The sequence below is a fragment of the Delphinus delphis genome, chromosome 20 (assembly GCF_949987515.2).
Source record: "Delphinus delphis chromosome 20, mDelDel1.2, whole genome shotgun sequence".
Lineage (NCBI taxonomy): Eukaryota > Metazoa > Chordata > Mammalia > Artiodactyla > Delphinidae > Delphinus > Delphinus delphis.
In genome coordinates, this window is record NC_082702.1 from 33,007,803 (window position 1) to 33,024,602 (window position 16,800).

General features: G+C 49.1%; 1 long non-coding RNA gene and 1 other non-coding gene across 2 annotated transcripts in view; both read left to right on the plus strand.

The window, feature by feature from the left end:
• Nucleotides 1–16,800, plus strand: part of LOC132416954 (uncharacterized) — a 37,879-nt gene that overhangs the window by 5,326 nt on the left and 15,753 nt on the right. The window contains exon 2 of the long non-coding RNA XR_009517742.1: nucleotides 3,718–3,755. This is a non-coding gene — a long non-coding RNA (uncharacterized lncRNA). The remainder of the gene's footprint in view (nucleotides 1–3,717; nucleotides 3,756–16,800) is intronic.
• On the plus strand, nucleotides 4,932–5,038 carry LOC132417383 (U6 spliceosomal RNA). Its single transcript, XR_009517821.1, has one exon. It is a non-coding gene; the product is annotated as a U6 spliceosomal RNA (small nuclear RNA).

A 16,800-nucleotide genomic window follows, 5' to 3' on the forward strand; every position in this document is an offset into this window, starting at 1 on the left:
GAGGCTAATTAGCCTCATTCACTGACCTGAGGATGAGGCTAGGCCCATATTTGTCATTGTAGCCCTGTGGTTTTAGAGTAGTCACAGATGGTGAAAGAAAGGACAGACTCCAGGTTCAAGTAAAAAAGAAAGTGTTTGGAATAATGTCATTCAAGCTGCTATAACAAAATACTGTAGACCCAGTAGCTTATAAAAACAGAAATTTATTCCTCACAGTTCTGGAGGCTGGGAAGCCCAAGATAAAGGCACCAGCAGATTCAGTGTCTGGGGAGAGCCCAGAGCCCACTTCCTCGTTCATAGATGTACATCTTGCTGTAACCTCACATGGTAGAAGAAGCAAGGGAGTTCTCTGGCATCCCTTTTATAAAAGCATTAATCTCATTCATGAGGGTTCCACCCTTATGACCTAATCACCGCCCAAAGGCCTTACCTCCCAATACATCACACACACCCCTCCACCACCAGGGCAGAACCCTCATTTCTTCAACAGATAATCATTGATTAAACAACAGCTGTGTCCTGGAACATAGCTCAGAGCAGAATAGGCACTTCAGGTGTCTGTGCAGGTTGACGTTGCTCATGATCATCTGCTCAGACTAGCAGAGCAGCCAACTGTCAAAGAATCACAGATGTGATAAATGTTAACAAAGGGGGAACATAGGGAGTTTTGGGGAGCCTGCAACCCAGTCCGGGGATTCAAGGACTCTCTAAGGATGTGAAAGGGAGTAGGAGTTCTCTAAACAGAGTGGCAGAAAGGGAGTACATTCCAGCAAAGAGCTAAGCCTCACCAAGATGATACTGGCATCTTTGAAGAATTAAAAGACCAGGAAGGTTGGAGCCTAGAGAGGCAGCCAAGAGGACCATTTAAGCCTCTGTGCTCAGCCCTTTATCCTAAGGGCTCTGGGAGCCTTTGAAGGGTTGGATGGAACAGCTGTTGTGCTCATATTTGCACTGTTTGAAGGTCACACTGGCTGTTGCGTGAAGCAAGTACTGGTGTCCAGCCAGAGAAGTTGCTGGGAGACTAGCCAGGAGGCTACCGCAGGAGTCCAGGGGAGGTGCTGGCCATGGGAATGGAGCAAAGTGGACTTTGGCAACCGATGGAGTGTGAAAGGTGAGGGAGAAAAAGTGAAGAATTGTCTGCCCTTGGGCACCTCCTTCCTCCCACCTCAACTCCGCCTCTTGATGCCTCTTGATGCAGGGAGACTGGAGGAGCAGGTGTGGAGGCAGAGACAGTGAGTTCAATTTGAAGGTGAATGTGTTTCACACATTCAGGCCGTGGGCTAAAGCTCTGGGCGGCTGAGAGCCAGAACTGCTGATGGAGGCACTGACAAGCCGGTTGCCCTGGGGGAGCCTTCAGAGAGCAGAGGCCTCGGGGCCCTGAGAAGAGCTGTGCTCAGGCTCCTGGTTGAGGAGGGAAGAGTCTCCAGCATGCTGGGAAACAGCCCAACCCAGGAGGCCTGAGGACTGCTGGAGGCTGAGTGAAGTCACACAAGCCAGAGGACTGAGGGACCCAATGTGTTTGAGCAGTCAAGCAGGGAGGAGGTTGACAAGGCCTTGGGCTGTGGGACCTTTTCTGTGGCTGAGAGGGGGTTTGAGCCAGATGGGATCAGGCTGCCGAGGAGAGCTGTAGCTGGAGGGCAAAGGAGGGTTTGTACTTTTTAAGATAGAGGGATTGGGGCACATTTAAATGCTAATAAATTTCTTTTGGAAAGAAGTTATCTCTCCTCCCTGTGATGTCTCCTCCCAGGAGTTCAGGTTTAGACAGCTGGAGGGCCAAGGTCTTCTTTGTTTTTGAAATACTTGGGCTTTGATCTTCTTCCGTCCTCCTTCTCCTGAGGGTTCTTCTCCCAGGCAGAAGGTATCCAGCAACAGCACCCACTTAGAGCTGCCTGGGAAGTGACTCTTCCTCTGACTGTTGACTTCTGGGAGAAGAAAGGGCTGCAGCCATCCCGCCCCCACCCTGGCCACCCGGAGTCCACCCTTCCCCTGGGGCATCACGTCCTCACTGGCTGCTTCAGGGCCTCCACAGACCTCTCCCCACCCACGAAGTTGTAAGCCAGGTCACTGCCCCCTTTATAGACAAGGGCTCAGAGGTCATTCTGCAGCAGCTCCCAGGGGAAAGGGACCATGTCCATATACTGCATCTGGTACTGAGGGCAAACCTGGGCGCTGCAGGCAGAAGCAGCTGAGGATGTCCAGACATCCGGCGTCTACTCCAGGAAACTGGGAACTGGGATTCCTGGAGCCCCTTTTCAGCCTTGCCTCTTATTCAGCAAAAAGTTGCCTGTAGCTATGGGCCTGTCCACTCTCCCAGGATAACGATGGTTTCCCTAGGGCCTAGGCTCTAGGACCCCCACCTCCATCCCATCTTCTTCCAATCGCAACAGGTGCCTCTCCCTCATCCATTTCCTCTTTCAACAAATATTTGAGTGTTTACTGGATTCTGTCGTGGTCCGAACGCGGGTTGGAAAAGAATTTCCAGACACAAAGCAGAATGTAAAGAGGTTAGAATTTATTAGAGGGAATGGTCGCTGCCAGGACAGCAGGCCGACTTCCTAGTAGTCTGGGAGAGCCAACCCCGAACACGTGCTATTAGTCAGTTTTTATAGCCCTAGAACAAGGAAACGGTCCGAGGTGAAATTTTTGTTTTCTGATTGGTCGAGGCACATATACCTTCCTTCTTTAGAGTGGGAGTGGGATGGGGCAGATGCCTTTCCTTATTTGGGACGAGAGAGGAACAGGTCTCGTAGCCCAGGTGGGCTCAGGAATTTCGTACCCATCGCAACATGGTGATTAGAGTCCAGTAGGATGTGTAACGCTGAAACTTTTTCAGGCAGGGTTGTCCTTTGTCCTTGAAACACCATTGTCCTTGGAGCACCACACGTTCCAGGCACTGTTACAGGTGCTGGGATCATAGTAGTGAACCAACAGCCTGCCCTACCCTACATCTTAGTGTCAGCTATCTCTGCCCTACCTCTCCCCAAGAAGGCCCCCCAATCTTGGGAGGTCATATCCACGCTCTCGTGCCTCTGCCAGTGGCTGCTAGATCTCCTCGGGCTTACCTGCACAGTTCCTAGGCAGGGAGGGAGTTGAGGGTGTGGCTCAGCTACAGGTATGTGGTACGGCCTGGCCTGGATACATTCAGGCACCCCAGAAATGGGGCCGTCAGGAGGCTGGAAGCAGAAAGTATGGAAGGGGTTATGGGGTTGAAAGCCTCAGATATTCCCTCCCACCATCCCATTTTCCATGCCAGTCCCCCAATACTTGGTGAACCTCATAGAGATGCTATTTTGGGATCCCACAAGCTCGTCCCATGCTCTACAGCCCTGAGCCCCTTCTGTAATTCTGCTCATCCCCTTCCCATGCAGACTAAGTCCTTCTCTCTCTCTAGAATCCTTCTCTGTAAAACAGAAGAGTTGGCCTGATGATCTCAAAGTCCTTTCTGTCTGGAAATGTTCTGACTTCCACAGCAGCCCCTGGTCCACCCTGTACTCCAAATGGGAGTTGTCAGGGTGAGTTACCTGGAGAAGGCAGGACAGAGAGAGGAGGGGCAGCCAGGCCACTTTGCACGTCTTCCTCTCTTACCATCACTACGTGATAGTCCCAAGAAGTAAGGATCCCAAGGACACACCTGTCCTGGTCAGGGGACCCTGGGGAAGTGCTGCCTGTTCCCCCATTCCCACCATCCTGAGCACCTCACATTCTGATCTCTTTCAGGCTCAGACCATGCTGTCCACAGTCCAAGGCTGCCCTAGGTAAGCTTTTTTTTTTTAATATTTATTTATTTGGTTGCACCAGGTCTTACTTGCAGCAGGCAGGCTCCTTAGTTGTGGCTCCAGGGCTCCTTAGTTGTGGCATGTGAACTCTTAGTTGCAGCATGCATGTGGGATCTAGTTCCCTGACCAGGGATCGAACCCAAGCCCCCTGCATTGAGAGCGTGGAGTTTTATCCACTGCGCCACCAGGGAAGTCCCCAACAAATTGTTTTGTTTTGTTTTTTAAAGAATCAATTTTATTTATTTATTATTTTTGGTTGCGTTCGTCTTCGTTTGTACACACGGGCTTTCTGTAGTTGTGGTGAGCGGGGGCTACTCTTTGTTGCGGTGCACAGGCTTATTGTGGTGGCTTCTCTTGTTGCAGAGCACGGGCTCTAGGCGCGCAGGCTTCAGTAGTTGTGGCTCATGGGCTCTAGAGTGCAGGCTCAGTAGTTGTGGCACACGGGCTTAGTTGCAGGGATTGAACTCGTGTCCCCTGAATTGGCAGGCAGATTCTTAACCACTGTGCCACCAGGGAAGTCCCCCCAACAAATAGTTTTTAAGTGCCTCCTATGTGCCAGGTGTTGGGAATATAGCAGCAAAAAAGCAAAGTTCCTGCAGTCATTGATTTTGCATTTAAACAGGGGGTTGTGATAAACAATACTACTAAGGAAATAATGTTGAGCAGTCTAAGTGCTATGAAAAGAAATGGAGCAGAATAGGTGCTGGAGTGACAGAGGTGGGAAGGTTGGGGAGGTGGTAGCAGCTCTTTTTGTTTGGGGAGACCTCTCTGATAAAGGGTCTGAGCAGAGACCTGAAAGAAGTGAGGGAGGAAACCACACAGACATCTGGTGGCTGAGGGTTCCAGGCAGGAGACCAGAAAGTACAAAGTCCCTGAGTCTGTAGCTGAGGCTGAGCAGTGGGAGAGGAGGAGTAACAGAAAAAGAGGTCAGAGAGGAGCCAGAATTGTGGGGCCCTGTCAGCCATGGTAGATGAGGACTTTGGCTTTCATCCTAGTAAGAAGAGAAGCCATAGAAGATTTTGAGCTGAGGATGTGAGCTGACCTTAGTTTTAAAAGGTTACTGCAAGAAGAAGACTACAGGAGAGCAAAGGGGTGGAGGGCAGCAGGAATCTTCAAAGTAGAAGGATGTAATAGTCCAGGCAAGAGATGATGGTGGCGCTCGCTTCAGCAGCACGTATACTAAAATTGGAACGATACAGAGAAGATTAGCATGGTCCCTGCACAAGGATGACACACAAATTCGTGAAGCGTTCCATAACTTTATGTGTATAACTGATTCACCTTGTTATAAAACAGAAAGTAACACACCATTGTAAAGCAATTATCTCCAATAAAGATGTTAAAAAATAATAATAATCAGCCCAAGTTCTTCATTCTGTTCTTGGATTTTGTTAAAAAAGATCCAAGGGGGAAAAACATTCTTCTGGAGCAAGATTCTTTTCAAAACTCTGTCAGAAAGAATAAAATAAGAAAGAACATAAAAAAAAAAAGAGATGATGCTGTATTGGACTAGTTGCAAAGGTGGAGAAAAGCATTACCTCTAATAATTATCTCCAGACTACGGGGCACAGCACTCACTGTCTCCCATCCCACCTCACCAACCAGTTCCTGGGGTGGCCACGTTGGCCTGGTACCTTCAGAAGAGGTTGCTCATGCCAGCAGCGTTAAGGCCCCTGGTAGCCATGTGCCCCTCAGCAGAGTGAGTAGAGGTTGCAGATGTTGAGGGCAATGCCCTGAATCATACCATAAGCTTCCAGGACCTGCAGAGAGGAATCAGTCCAAGGACTTTCCAGGGTTGAGGGTAAAAACACAATTTGCTACTCTTTCAGGCACAGGGTCTGTTGACTGGGACACCTAACATGGTGAAAACGGCCAGCAAAGCATGAGGGACTGAGCTTGTGCCCTCTGGCCTCTTGGGTCAGGAGGCAGTCTTGGAGCTGACCCCCAGGGACACATCCATGCCATACCACAGGGAGCTGAGGGCACTGCTGCTCCCCTCCTCGTGGGAGAGAGCTACCAATTATAAGCCAGCTCCACAAAGTCAGGGGGCTGGATTATGCTCTAGAGGCCAGGATTCACAATTTTTTTTTTTTTTTTTAAGTTTTGACCCCATTTAGATAGGCCCAAAGGCTCTGTGGTCCTCTTATCTCACCCCTTCCTACTCCTAGTGGTATTCTACTATCTCCACGTGGCCATGCACAGCAGGAACTTTGCAAGGCTGCATGGCAGGCAAACCCCTGGTAGAAATCTGGAGTGAGATTGCACATTAATCTAATGTGAAAATCAGAATTTGGTGAGCCGTGATTGCTCCCTGTGCACAATAACCCAAGGGTCAAAGGAAAATGCGAGGCATTTGTCATTTTGGGCTCTGGCAATGGCTAATCAGAGCCTTAAGGGCCCAGCACCAGCCCCGGGAGCAGAGGCAGAAAACACTGCTCTGGGAAGGTCATCCCCTCAGAGTTGTCATCATTCCCTGTGAGACCTCCTGCTGTTTATTTGGTTTAAAAAAATCATAGAGTGCTGAAGTTTGCGTTCAGATTTGCATCACTTGCATTCAGATATGCACACCCTCTTGGGAGGAAGAGACAGGAGTGGTGTGACAGCAAATACTGTGGGAGGAATTGGGGACAGTCCTATCTCCTGTGTCAGAGAAAATGTTATCTCTGATGTGGATCAGGGCCTATCTGCTAAGTGTTTTGCCAAGGCCTTTGTAGGTTTCTTCTGGATTAGGGCAGGGTAGGGGGCAGAGTTGGAGGCCCTGTGGGGAGACCACACAGCCCAGGGGAGAAACCCTGTCCTTGGACACAAAAAAACCTGAATTCTAGTCCACAGTCTGCCCCTTACTGCCTGGAAGGCTTTGGGATAGTTTGTTTTCCTGTAAAATAGGGAGGAAATATTACCTGAATTTTTAAATGAGGACAGTATATTGTATTTGCAATTTAAAAGCAATGAGAAACAAGAAAAAAAATGTTTTAAATTTTATTTTTTATGTATTTACATTTTTTTCTAGTTTTATTGAGATATAATCGACACATAACATTGTATTAGTTTAAGGTATACACCATAATGATTTGACATATGTATATGTTACAAAATGATTACCACAATAAGTTTAGTTAATATCCATCACCTCACATAGTTACAGTTTTTCTTCTTGTGATGAGAACTTTTTTTTTTTAAATTATTTATTTATTTATTTTTGGCTGCATTGGGTCTTCGCTGCTGCTTGCGGTCTTTCTGTAGTTGCAGAGAGCGGGGGCTACTCTTCGTTGTGGTACGCAGGCTTCTCATTGCAGTGGCTTCTCTTGTTGCAGAGCGTGACCTCTAGTTGCGTGGGCTCTAGTAGTTGTGGCCCACGGGCTTAGTTGCTCCACGGCATGTCGGATCTTCCCGGACCAGGGCTCGAACCCTTGTCCCCTGCATTGGCAGGCAGATTCTTAACCACTGTGCCACCAGGGAAGCCTGTGATGAGAACTTTTTTTTTTTTGCGGTACGCGGGCCTCTCACTGCTGTGGCCTCTTGTTGCGTAGCACAGGCTCCAGATGCACAGGCTCAGCGGCCATGGCTCACAGGCCCAGCCGCTCCGTGGCATGTGGGATCTTCCCGGACTGGGGCACGAACCTGTATCCCCTGCATCGGCAGGCGGACTCTCAACTACTGCGCCACCAGGGAAGCCCGTGATGAGAACTTTTAAGATTACTCTCCTAGCAACTTTCAAATATACAGAACACTATTATTAATTATAGTCACCATGCTGTACATTACATCCCCAGGACTTATTTATCTTTTTTTTTAATATATATAAATTTATTTATTTTATTCTTGGCTGCCTTGGATCTTCGTTGCTGCGCACAGGCTTTCTCTAGTTGCTGTGAGCGGGGTCTACTCTTCCTTGTGGTGCATGTGCTCCTCATTGCATTAGCTTCTCTTGTTGCGGAGCACAGGCTCTAGGCGTGCAGGCTTCAGTAGTTGTGGCACGAGGGCTCAGTAGTTGTGGCTCGCGGGCTCTAGAGTGCAGGCTCAGTAGTTGTGTTGTACGAGCTTAGTTGCTCCATGGCATGTGGGATCTTCCCGGACCAGGGCTCAAACCCATGTCCCCTGCATTGGCATGCGGATTCTTAACCACTGCGCCACCAGGGACATGCCCTTATTTATCTTATAACTGGAAGTTTGTACCTTTTGACCATCTTCAGAAATTTCCCCAGCCTCTAGAAATAAGAATTTTTAAATCCCCATGTGAGTCCCACCAATCTGCCTTCCTCACAGGGTTGCTGTAAACTGATTGGGGGGTGTGCTCTGTGTGTGTATGTGTGTGTAAGAACAGCTCTGTGCACTGGGGTTCTGAGCTCTTTTCCTTTGCTCTCCCACCAGCTGAGGAGGAGAGAGGTGCCCTCTTTCCAACCCTCACCGAGGAGAGGGGTGACTCACCCCATTGAAGCAGTTGTCCTCTGTGGTATAAAAGCAGAGCAGTAGTAGGTGTTGAGGGAAGTCCAGAGGCTGTGGACTGAGACCTGGAATCAGGCAGTGAGGGTGTGGCCACCTGGGCTCACCTCCACTCCCAGGGCAGTTACTCCATTTCCTGCCATATTGATTACCTCTGATCAATCTAAACTGGCCTGCCTGGTGGCATCATCTGCCTCTGGCCTAAGGATGACAGAAAGCCAGCTGCCTCAAAAGTAGACATGCCGGGCTTCCCTGGTGGCGCAGTGGTTGAGAGTCTGCCTGCCGATGCAGGGGACGTGGGTTTGTGCCCTGGTCCGGGAAGATCCCACATGCCGCGGAGCGGCTGGGCCCATGAGCCATGGCCACTGAGCCTGCGTGTCCGGAGCCTGTGCTCCGCAGCGGGACAGGCCACAACAGTGAGAGGCCTGTGTACCGCAAAAAAAAAAAAAAAAGTTGACATGCCAAGGACTAGAAGGATACAGGACTTACTCATTGCCAATGAGGCCATGGTAGTAACCATAGTCTATCAGAGGATCATCACCCAGCTGGTAGTTGCTCATTTCCTTCCCATTCCAAAGCCCTGATACCAGAAGATACAAATAAGTGCTGAGAAGCCCCTCCTTTTGGTAACAGTGATAATGGCTAAGCTTGAGTGCTAGGCCCTGCTCTGAGCCCTGCATATTCATTGTCTCCTTTATTCACCCTAATCCTGTGAAGCAGGTACTATTGTGTGCATCCCCTTTTTTGGGGGGAGGGGGAGGTCACACCGAGTGGCTTGCGAGGATTTTAGTTCCCCGACCAGGGATTGAAGCCACGCCCTTGGCAGTGAAAGTGCAGAGTCCTAACCACTGGACCACCAGGGAATTCATTTCCTTTTCTTTCTTTCTTGTTCTTTGTGCATTCCCATTTTCCAGATGAGCAAACTGAGACACAGAGAGGCTAAAGAGCTTGCTCAAGGCCACACAGCCAATCAGTGGCAGAGCCAGGTTTCAAACCCAGGTTAGTGCCATTTCCAGGTCTACACTTAGTGTCTTGTCTATACTGCCTCGTGCAGCATTAACAGAGAACCATACTCAGCATCTCAGAGCAGCTGATGTCTCAGATTAGCCTTATGTACAGATGGGGAAACAGGCCAGAGGGGATAGAGATCAAGGTCAGAGGTTGATCCCTGGTTCCAGATGTATCCTGAATCTTTCCATTGATCTCCACCTCCAGTGCTCTCATTCTAGTCCATGTGTCACCATCATCTCTGCCTGGACCCCTAGAACAGGCCCTACTGGTTTCCTTCCTTCTACTCTTCCCCGACCCCCGCAATCCATCCTCCTGTTAAAACCCCTCCAATGGCTTCCTGGAGAATCCTTACCATGGCTTACAAGGCCCCCAGGATCCCGTTCATCTGTCCAGTGGCACTCCACCACGTGCCCCTGCTCACTCTGCTCCAGCCACAGAGGCCTTCTTTCCACCTGGGTTATTCTGCCTCAGGTTTGCACTTATTTTTCTCTCTTCCTGGACCGCTTTTCTTGAGGCTCTTCTCGTGCCTTCTTCTTGTCATTCAGCCCACTTGTCTCCTACTCAGGAAGGTTTCCCAACTATGATGTCTAAAGCAGTCCGTCATAGCTCATAGCATTCTCTGAAACGACCTTGTTTATATGTGTGTGTACACTTATTGCCTATTTTTCCCCCACCTAGAAGGCAGAGACTGCCTTGGTCACTACCGTATTCCAGTCTGAGCCAGGCTGGGTGCTCAAAGAATATTTGAAGAGTGAAGGACAGGATAAAGATTACTGGGCAGTGCTGGCCTTTTACACCTGTTCAGCAGTCAAGGACCTGAGACTTACTTGAAGTTGATAGAAAATGGACCCTTGACAATTTGTGCACTCGGGGTGGCGGGGCACATATATACTCTCATAACTTTCTCCAAAGACGCAGAAGTCATGGCTGGCAAAAGTGGGGAGCTTTTCAAAGAAATTCAGCAGTGCTTGGCAGTTGTCAGAAGCCCCCTGAACGGAGAGGAAGTGGGGCCCAAGGTGGGGGTCAAAGTGGGAAAGAATCACAGACAGGCTCCCCTGCCCCAGCCAAAGGGTGAGAAGAGATCTTATACTCATTTGCACATTTTGCTGAGCTCCCCTCTTACCCGCTCTGGTCCATCCTCCCTTTCACTTTAACATGGCAGAGCTGGTCTGACCCAGGCAGTCCAGGGCTTCACACTCTTCAGAGCTTCCTATCACCCTTAACCCTAATGGGGCTTATGAGACTTTTGGTAGTCAGGCCCTGTACAGCTCACCAGCCCGATTCTCCCGCTTTTTTTTTTTTTTTTTTTTTATATTTTGGCCACACCATGCAACATGCTTAGTTCCCTGACCAGGGATCGAACCTGCGCCCCCTGCACTGGAAGCATGGAGTCTTATCCACTGGACCACCAGGGAAGTTCCTGTCACCCTCCCTCTTAAACGTAATGCTCCAGCCTCTCAGGCATCAGCTTTCCCTATCTCCAAGCCTTTGGTCCCTGCTTACACTCTGTGAGTAGACTCTTTTCCTCCACAATCACTGGGCTTTGTTCCCTGAGGCCAAGGGTGATGTACATCTCCCTGCTCTGTGCTTCCCAATCCCCTCTAGCTCCTCTTTTGCCATATTCCTCACACTTGTAATGACTAGTTTGATGTCTGCTTCTGCCCTAGACTGTAAGCTCCATGAGGAGGGACTGGACCACTTCCTTCACTGCTGTTTCCCCCATGTGTAGCACTGTACCTGGCACACAGTAAATTACTAAGAAGAAGATTGTTGCATTCAATTTCAGATTAGAAAATGAAGGTCCAGGGAATTCCCTGGAGATCCAGTGGTTAGGACTCCGCACTTTCACTGCCAGAGCCCAGGTTCAATCCCCGGTCGGGGAACTAAGATCCCACAAGCTGTGTGTACGGCCGAAAAAAAAAAAAAGAAAGAAAGAAAGAAAAAAAAAAAAATGAGCGTCTAGGGACTTCCCTGTTGGCTCACTGCTTAAGAATCCACCTGTCAATGCAGGGGACACGGGTTCAAGCCCTGGTACGGGAAGATCCCACATGCCGCGGAGCAACTAAGCCCATGCGCCACAACTACTGAGCCTGCACTCTAGAGCCCGCAAGCCACAACTACTGAGCCCACGTGCCACAACTACTGAAGCCCGTACGCTTAGAGCCTGTGCTCTGCAACAAGAGAAGCCACCAAAATGAGAAGCCTGCGCACCACAATGAAGAGTAGCCCCCGCTCGCCGCAACCAGAGAAAGCCCCGTGCGCAGCGACAAAGACCCAACACAGCCAAAAATAAATTAATTAATTTAAAAAAATAGAAAATGAGGGTCCAGAGATCATTTTGTCTGGCTCCTTAAACTCATAGGTGGGGAAACTCAGGTTCAGGAAAGGTGAGTGACTTGCCCACGGTCACACAAAGAGTAGCTTGCAGAGTCAGCTGCCTGGTCACCACCTGCTTCAAAGCTGGCTCAGGCTTCCTCTGGCGCAGCTGATAAATCCCTCATCTTCTCACAAAATATCTCTTCGTATACAGTCTGATCTCTGCGACAGCCTTGGGGATGATGATAATGATAGCTGACACTGAGTGTTTTCAATATTCTAGTCATTTGTGTGTATTCACTTCCTTAATCTTTTGCATGACCCTGTGGGATAGGTACTGTTATTAGCATCCCATGTCACAGATGAGGAAACTGAGGCACAGGATATTTAAAGGAACTTGCCCAAGGTCAGATAGCTGGGAAATGGCAGAACTGGGATTTGAACCTGGCAGTCTGACTCTTAACCATGACACTGTCCAGCTGGCCTTGTATATAGGAGGGAGGCATTATTATCCTTTCTCTATCAGCCCCCAGGGTGAGGTTTGGCTTTCTTTGATTCAAAAGCAGGGGCCACAAACCTACTGCCTGCAGGAACTAGGCAGAAAACATGAATGGGTGAAGCAGACAGGTGTCAGGCAACAGGGCCTGGTGGGGACAGTGGTAAACTGGAGAGCACAGGGTCTTCTACAGCCACTCACCCTTGCTGCACCTCCGCTCCAGAAGGGTGTTACTAAGAGCAAATGCAGGCTCAGAGTTGACTTTTTAACAGAAGTCACAAGTCTGAATTTTTAAGTGAAATCTCTCAATTGTGTAAACGGTGGCAACCAAAATTCAAGTTTTCTTCGCTCTAATAGGCAGGGAAAGGAAAACATATCCACGGGCTGAATGGCTGCAGCTCACAGACCACAGTTTGCAGCCTCTTGTCTGAGACAGAAGGCATTTCCTTTCTTCCTCCAGCTCCCGTCCTCTCGTCCTCCCTCTACCTCCATCTAGCCTTCTTGCCCTTCTTCCTTTCCTTCCCCTTCCTTCCGTCTTCCCTGTCCCCACCTTGAGTGGTGCAGCCACCCACCTGTTGGTCATTGGTCTGGTAGTTCTGGCTGAGAGAGTAGGAGAAACCCACACCAGCGGGGACTCCAGGTCCAGAACACTGGCCACCAGGTTCCAGCTGTGTGGGTTCATGTCGGCGTTCCCTCTGTAGGGAGGAGGGAGATGTGTGGGTGTCCTTTGGGCTGCAGGGGCCAAGGGCACCCGTAGGGCTGAACGCAGTGGTCGTGGGGCTCTTGCCCATGCCTCCTAACAAGATGGCAGCCAGAGAGGGGCATAGGTGGATGCTCCAGTCCAGGAGTAGGTGGCTCCAGGGCATCCCCTAGGTTGGCATTCCACAGGGGAGGCTAGGGAAGCCCTCTTTCTTCTAACCTCTCCAAACCCTCCCTAGAGAGAATCCTTTCACCACCTGAGTAACAGAGGGTGTTCCCACTTAAGGCCAAACTTTGCCATGGAGCTTCTTCCTGAGCCCCAAATCTGCTCCTTGCTGGCCCTGTTCTCTGTTCCCTTTTGTCGAGAGACAACTTGTCTGCCAGCTACTGTGCTAAGTACTCTAAGTCCTAACCACAGGACCGCCAGGGAATTCCCATGAAGTAGGTTCTATTATTATTCCCATTTCTCAGATGAGAAAACTGAGGCCCAACCAGGTTTATTTACCTTAAGCCATATAGCTAGTATATGGCAGAGCCCACATTTGAACGAGTCAGTCAGTTTGCAAGGCACATATTATGCTAAACTTCTCCTAAATCTTCACAATACTAATACTGTTGTCATCCCCTTCACTGAGGCCTGCAGAGAGAGGTTAAGTAACTCGTCCAAGTTCACACAGCTGGGAGGTGTTGGAGATGGGGCTTGAACCACCTCTGTCTTATCGCAGCATGTGAACTGACCCTGCACCTGAGTCATGCTCAGGACGGTTTGCTTTCCGTGGAATTTTACTCACCTGATGCTAAAAAGTCCGTAAGGCAATTGATCGGTGAAAATACTGGGACTCAGAGAGGGGGAGTGACCGGCCCAAGGTGACACCAACTACAGTTCATGCCTCCTGAATCTAAGTCCAGCGTTCTTTCCACCACATTGAGCTGCTGGCTGTTCTGTTGCTCTCCCAGAGTTTCTGGCTCTGAAGGCCTGAGTCTAATTCTCCAACCCTCACCACCTGGCACTAGATCGAGCAGGGCTCCTTAGGGAACTTCACGATAGCTCCATATGTGATGGCTTGGGGTTTGGGAGGGGTTTGCAGGACAGTTAGTGGCAAACTCCAGCTGGAACCACAGGGTTCCCGAGTCAGAAGGACCTCAGCAGTCATGTGCTGCAACCCTCCCACTATAAAGGAAGGAAACCTGAGGCCCTGAGAGGGAAAGAAACCTGCGTGGGGATGCACAGCAAGTCGTTGTTTGGACCAACAGTGACTTTCCTTACAGTCTGTGCCCTGTTGAGGGCAGGCAAGCAGTGAAGAGATGGAGCAGTCATTTAGCACTGGGTTCGGCCTTGGAAGATTTCTTTTTTTTCTTTTTGATTTAATTTAATTTTATTATTATTATTTTTTGGCCACGCCGAGTGGTCTGTGGGATCTTATTTACCAGACCAGGGATGGAACCTGTGCCCTCTGCAGTGGAAACGTGGAGCCCTAACCCCTGGACCACCAGGGAATTTCCAGTCTTCTCTCATCTTAATTAAACTGTGTGAAGTTAGGTTTTAGCTCCTGGCAGGCAAGATCCTCGTAGGCTGGGAGCAGCTGTGTCTGGGATTCAATAAAAGCAGTGAAGCCCAGCCAAACCGGAGCGTAAAGTCCCTTTAAAATGACAAAAAAAAAAAAAAGAAGAAGAAGAAGGGGGACAAGATTTTAATAAAGAAAGAAAGAATCAAAATCCAAACCTGACTACCCAGCAGAGCACCTTGGCAGGATGCATTCGGAGTGGCCTGTCCTGGCTGCCACACCTGCTGTGCACACACCCTGGCCCAGGCCCAGTGCTGAGGACTTTCCAACACTGAGCTCACTTAATCCACCCAACAAACCTGTCAGATGCTATTTTTGTTTCCATTTTGCAGATGTAGAAATTCAGGCTCAGGGAGGTAAAGTGCCTCTCCTGTGATTTCTTAGGCAGTGACTTTAGAGTTCACTTATCAAGTAAGATAATGCATGGGATGTGTTGAACACAGTGCCAAGTGCATAGTAAATGCTAAATAAAGTTTGGGACTATAAGATCCTACCAACTGAATATGGTAAAACCAGGACTCAAATTCAGACCTCTCCAATTCCAGCCCTGTGCTCTATTTTGATTATCTGGGGTCTCCCCGTGCCCCAGCCCTGCTCAGTTAAACCTTGATTGATTTGAACTTGGCTACCCAGAGCTCACAATTAGGTTGATTTTTTTTTTCCTGAGCTTTCTACTCAGAATAGTTAAAAAAAAAAAAAAAAAAAAAATCCACAGGAAACAGACTAGGATTCAGAATTTAGTCTATGAAGACAATTTCTCAGGAATATTCTTTTTTTTTTAATATTTATTTATTTGGTTGCACCAGGTCTTAGTTGTGGCACGCGGGACCTTCTTTGCAGTGTGCAGGATCTTAGTTGCCGCATGCGGGATCTAGTTCCCTGACCAGGGATTGAACCCGAGCCCCGTTTATTGGGAGCATGGAGTCTTAACCACTGGGCCACCAGTGGTGGCCTCTCAGGAATATTCTTTAGTTAATACCACTCCAGCCAGCTATCTGCACCTCTCTGTCCTCAAGCCTAAAGAGGGAGTGACACATCATAGATGCTTAAAAACAACTTGTGGAGGAAAGAAAGGAAGAAGAGAAGGAAGTAAGGAAGCTCTCTGGCAGGACCTTAAGTCCCCAAAGAAAGATTCAGATACATTGTATTTATGAGATGTTCTTTGCTAAAGAAGAAAGGATTCCTAACACATTTTGGAATTTTTAATTTTAAACATCAAGGATATACAGGTTAGGGATATACATGTTAATCAGGAATTCAGTTAAGCAGAATGGTTGGTTGCTGGTTCTGGTTACTTGAGGTCCAGCATAATAGCATAGCACCCAGAAGTGCATGGCTCAAAAGAAGGCAGAGTCAGCGTCTCCCTGGCCTTCTGTTAACCATAAGCAGCCAGACAAGCAGGGAGGATGTTGGGGTCCGAGAACAGCCAACGTTTATGGTATAGCTGAGAGGCTACATCTTTCTCACTTCATTCCCTACACAGCCCTGGCTAGTGTTCCTGGCCAGTCCCATTCCCTTTGTCAGCCTGAGCTTCTGGGCAGAGGCTGGTAGGACAGCTGGTTCTGGTGCTGACAGGACAGCTGGCTCTGAGGCTGGCACCTGCTCAGTCGCTGGCATTTCAGAACCTCAGGGCAGATGCTGGCTTGCAGGGTAGCACCTGGGTGGGCTGGGATTGACTGATTTGGTTCAAGGTTAATTGCAGGGCTCCAAAACCCAGATATCCCCAGGTGCCAGGCAGGGAACATATATGAAAGAAGCTGCCAGGTTGGAACTATACTGAAATCCAGCTCTAGCTGGTGGTTTCCAAACAGGATTGAGGACAGTGTTGCTAGACATGCCAGTTTCTCAGAGAAGCGGGACATCCAGATTTCTGTCATTGCTCTTAATTTAAAAATTCTTTTTCTTTTTTGCCTGTGTTGGTCTTCGTTGCTGCAAGCACACTTTCTCTAGTTGTGGCGAGCAGGGGCTACTCTTCGTTGCGGTGCGTGGGCTTTTCATTGCAGTGGCTTCTCTCGTTGCAGAGCACTGGCTCTAGGCCCATGGGCTTCAGTAGTTGTGGCTCGCAGGCTCTAGAGCGCAGGCTCAGTGGTTGTGGTGCACGGACTTAGTTGCTCCGCGGCATGTGGGATCTTCCTGGACCAGGACTCGAACCCGTGTCCCCTGCATTGGCAGGCAGAGTCTTAACCACTGCACCACCAGGGAAGTCCCTCTTCTTCTTTTTTTTTTTTTTTTTTAACTAGATGACTAGTTTATTGTAAAAGGATGTAACACAAGAACAGCCAGATGGAAGAGATGCACAGGGCAAGGTATGGGGAAGGGGCATGGAGTGTCCATGCTCTCCAACCACAGCATTCTCCCAGCACCTCCACCTTTTCACCGACCTGGAATCTCTGAACTGCATCCTCTGGGTTTTTATAGAGGCTTTTTTTCATTGGCATGGTTGAGTAAGGCATTGGCCATTAGGCTGCAGATTTAACCTCCAGTCCCTCTTCCC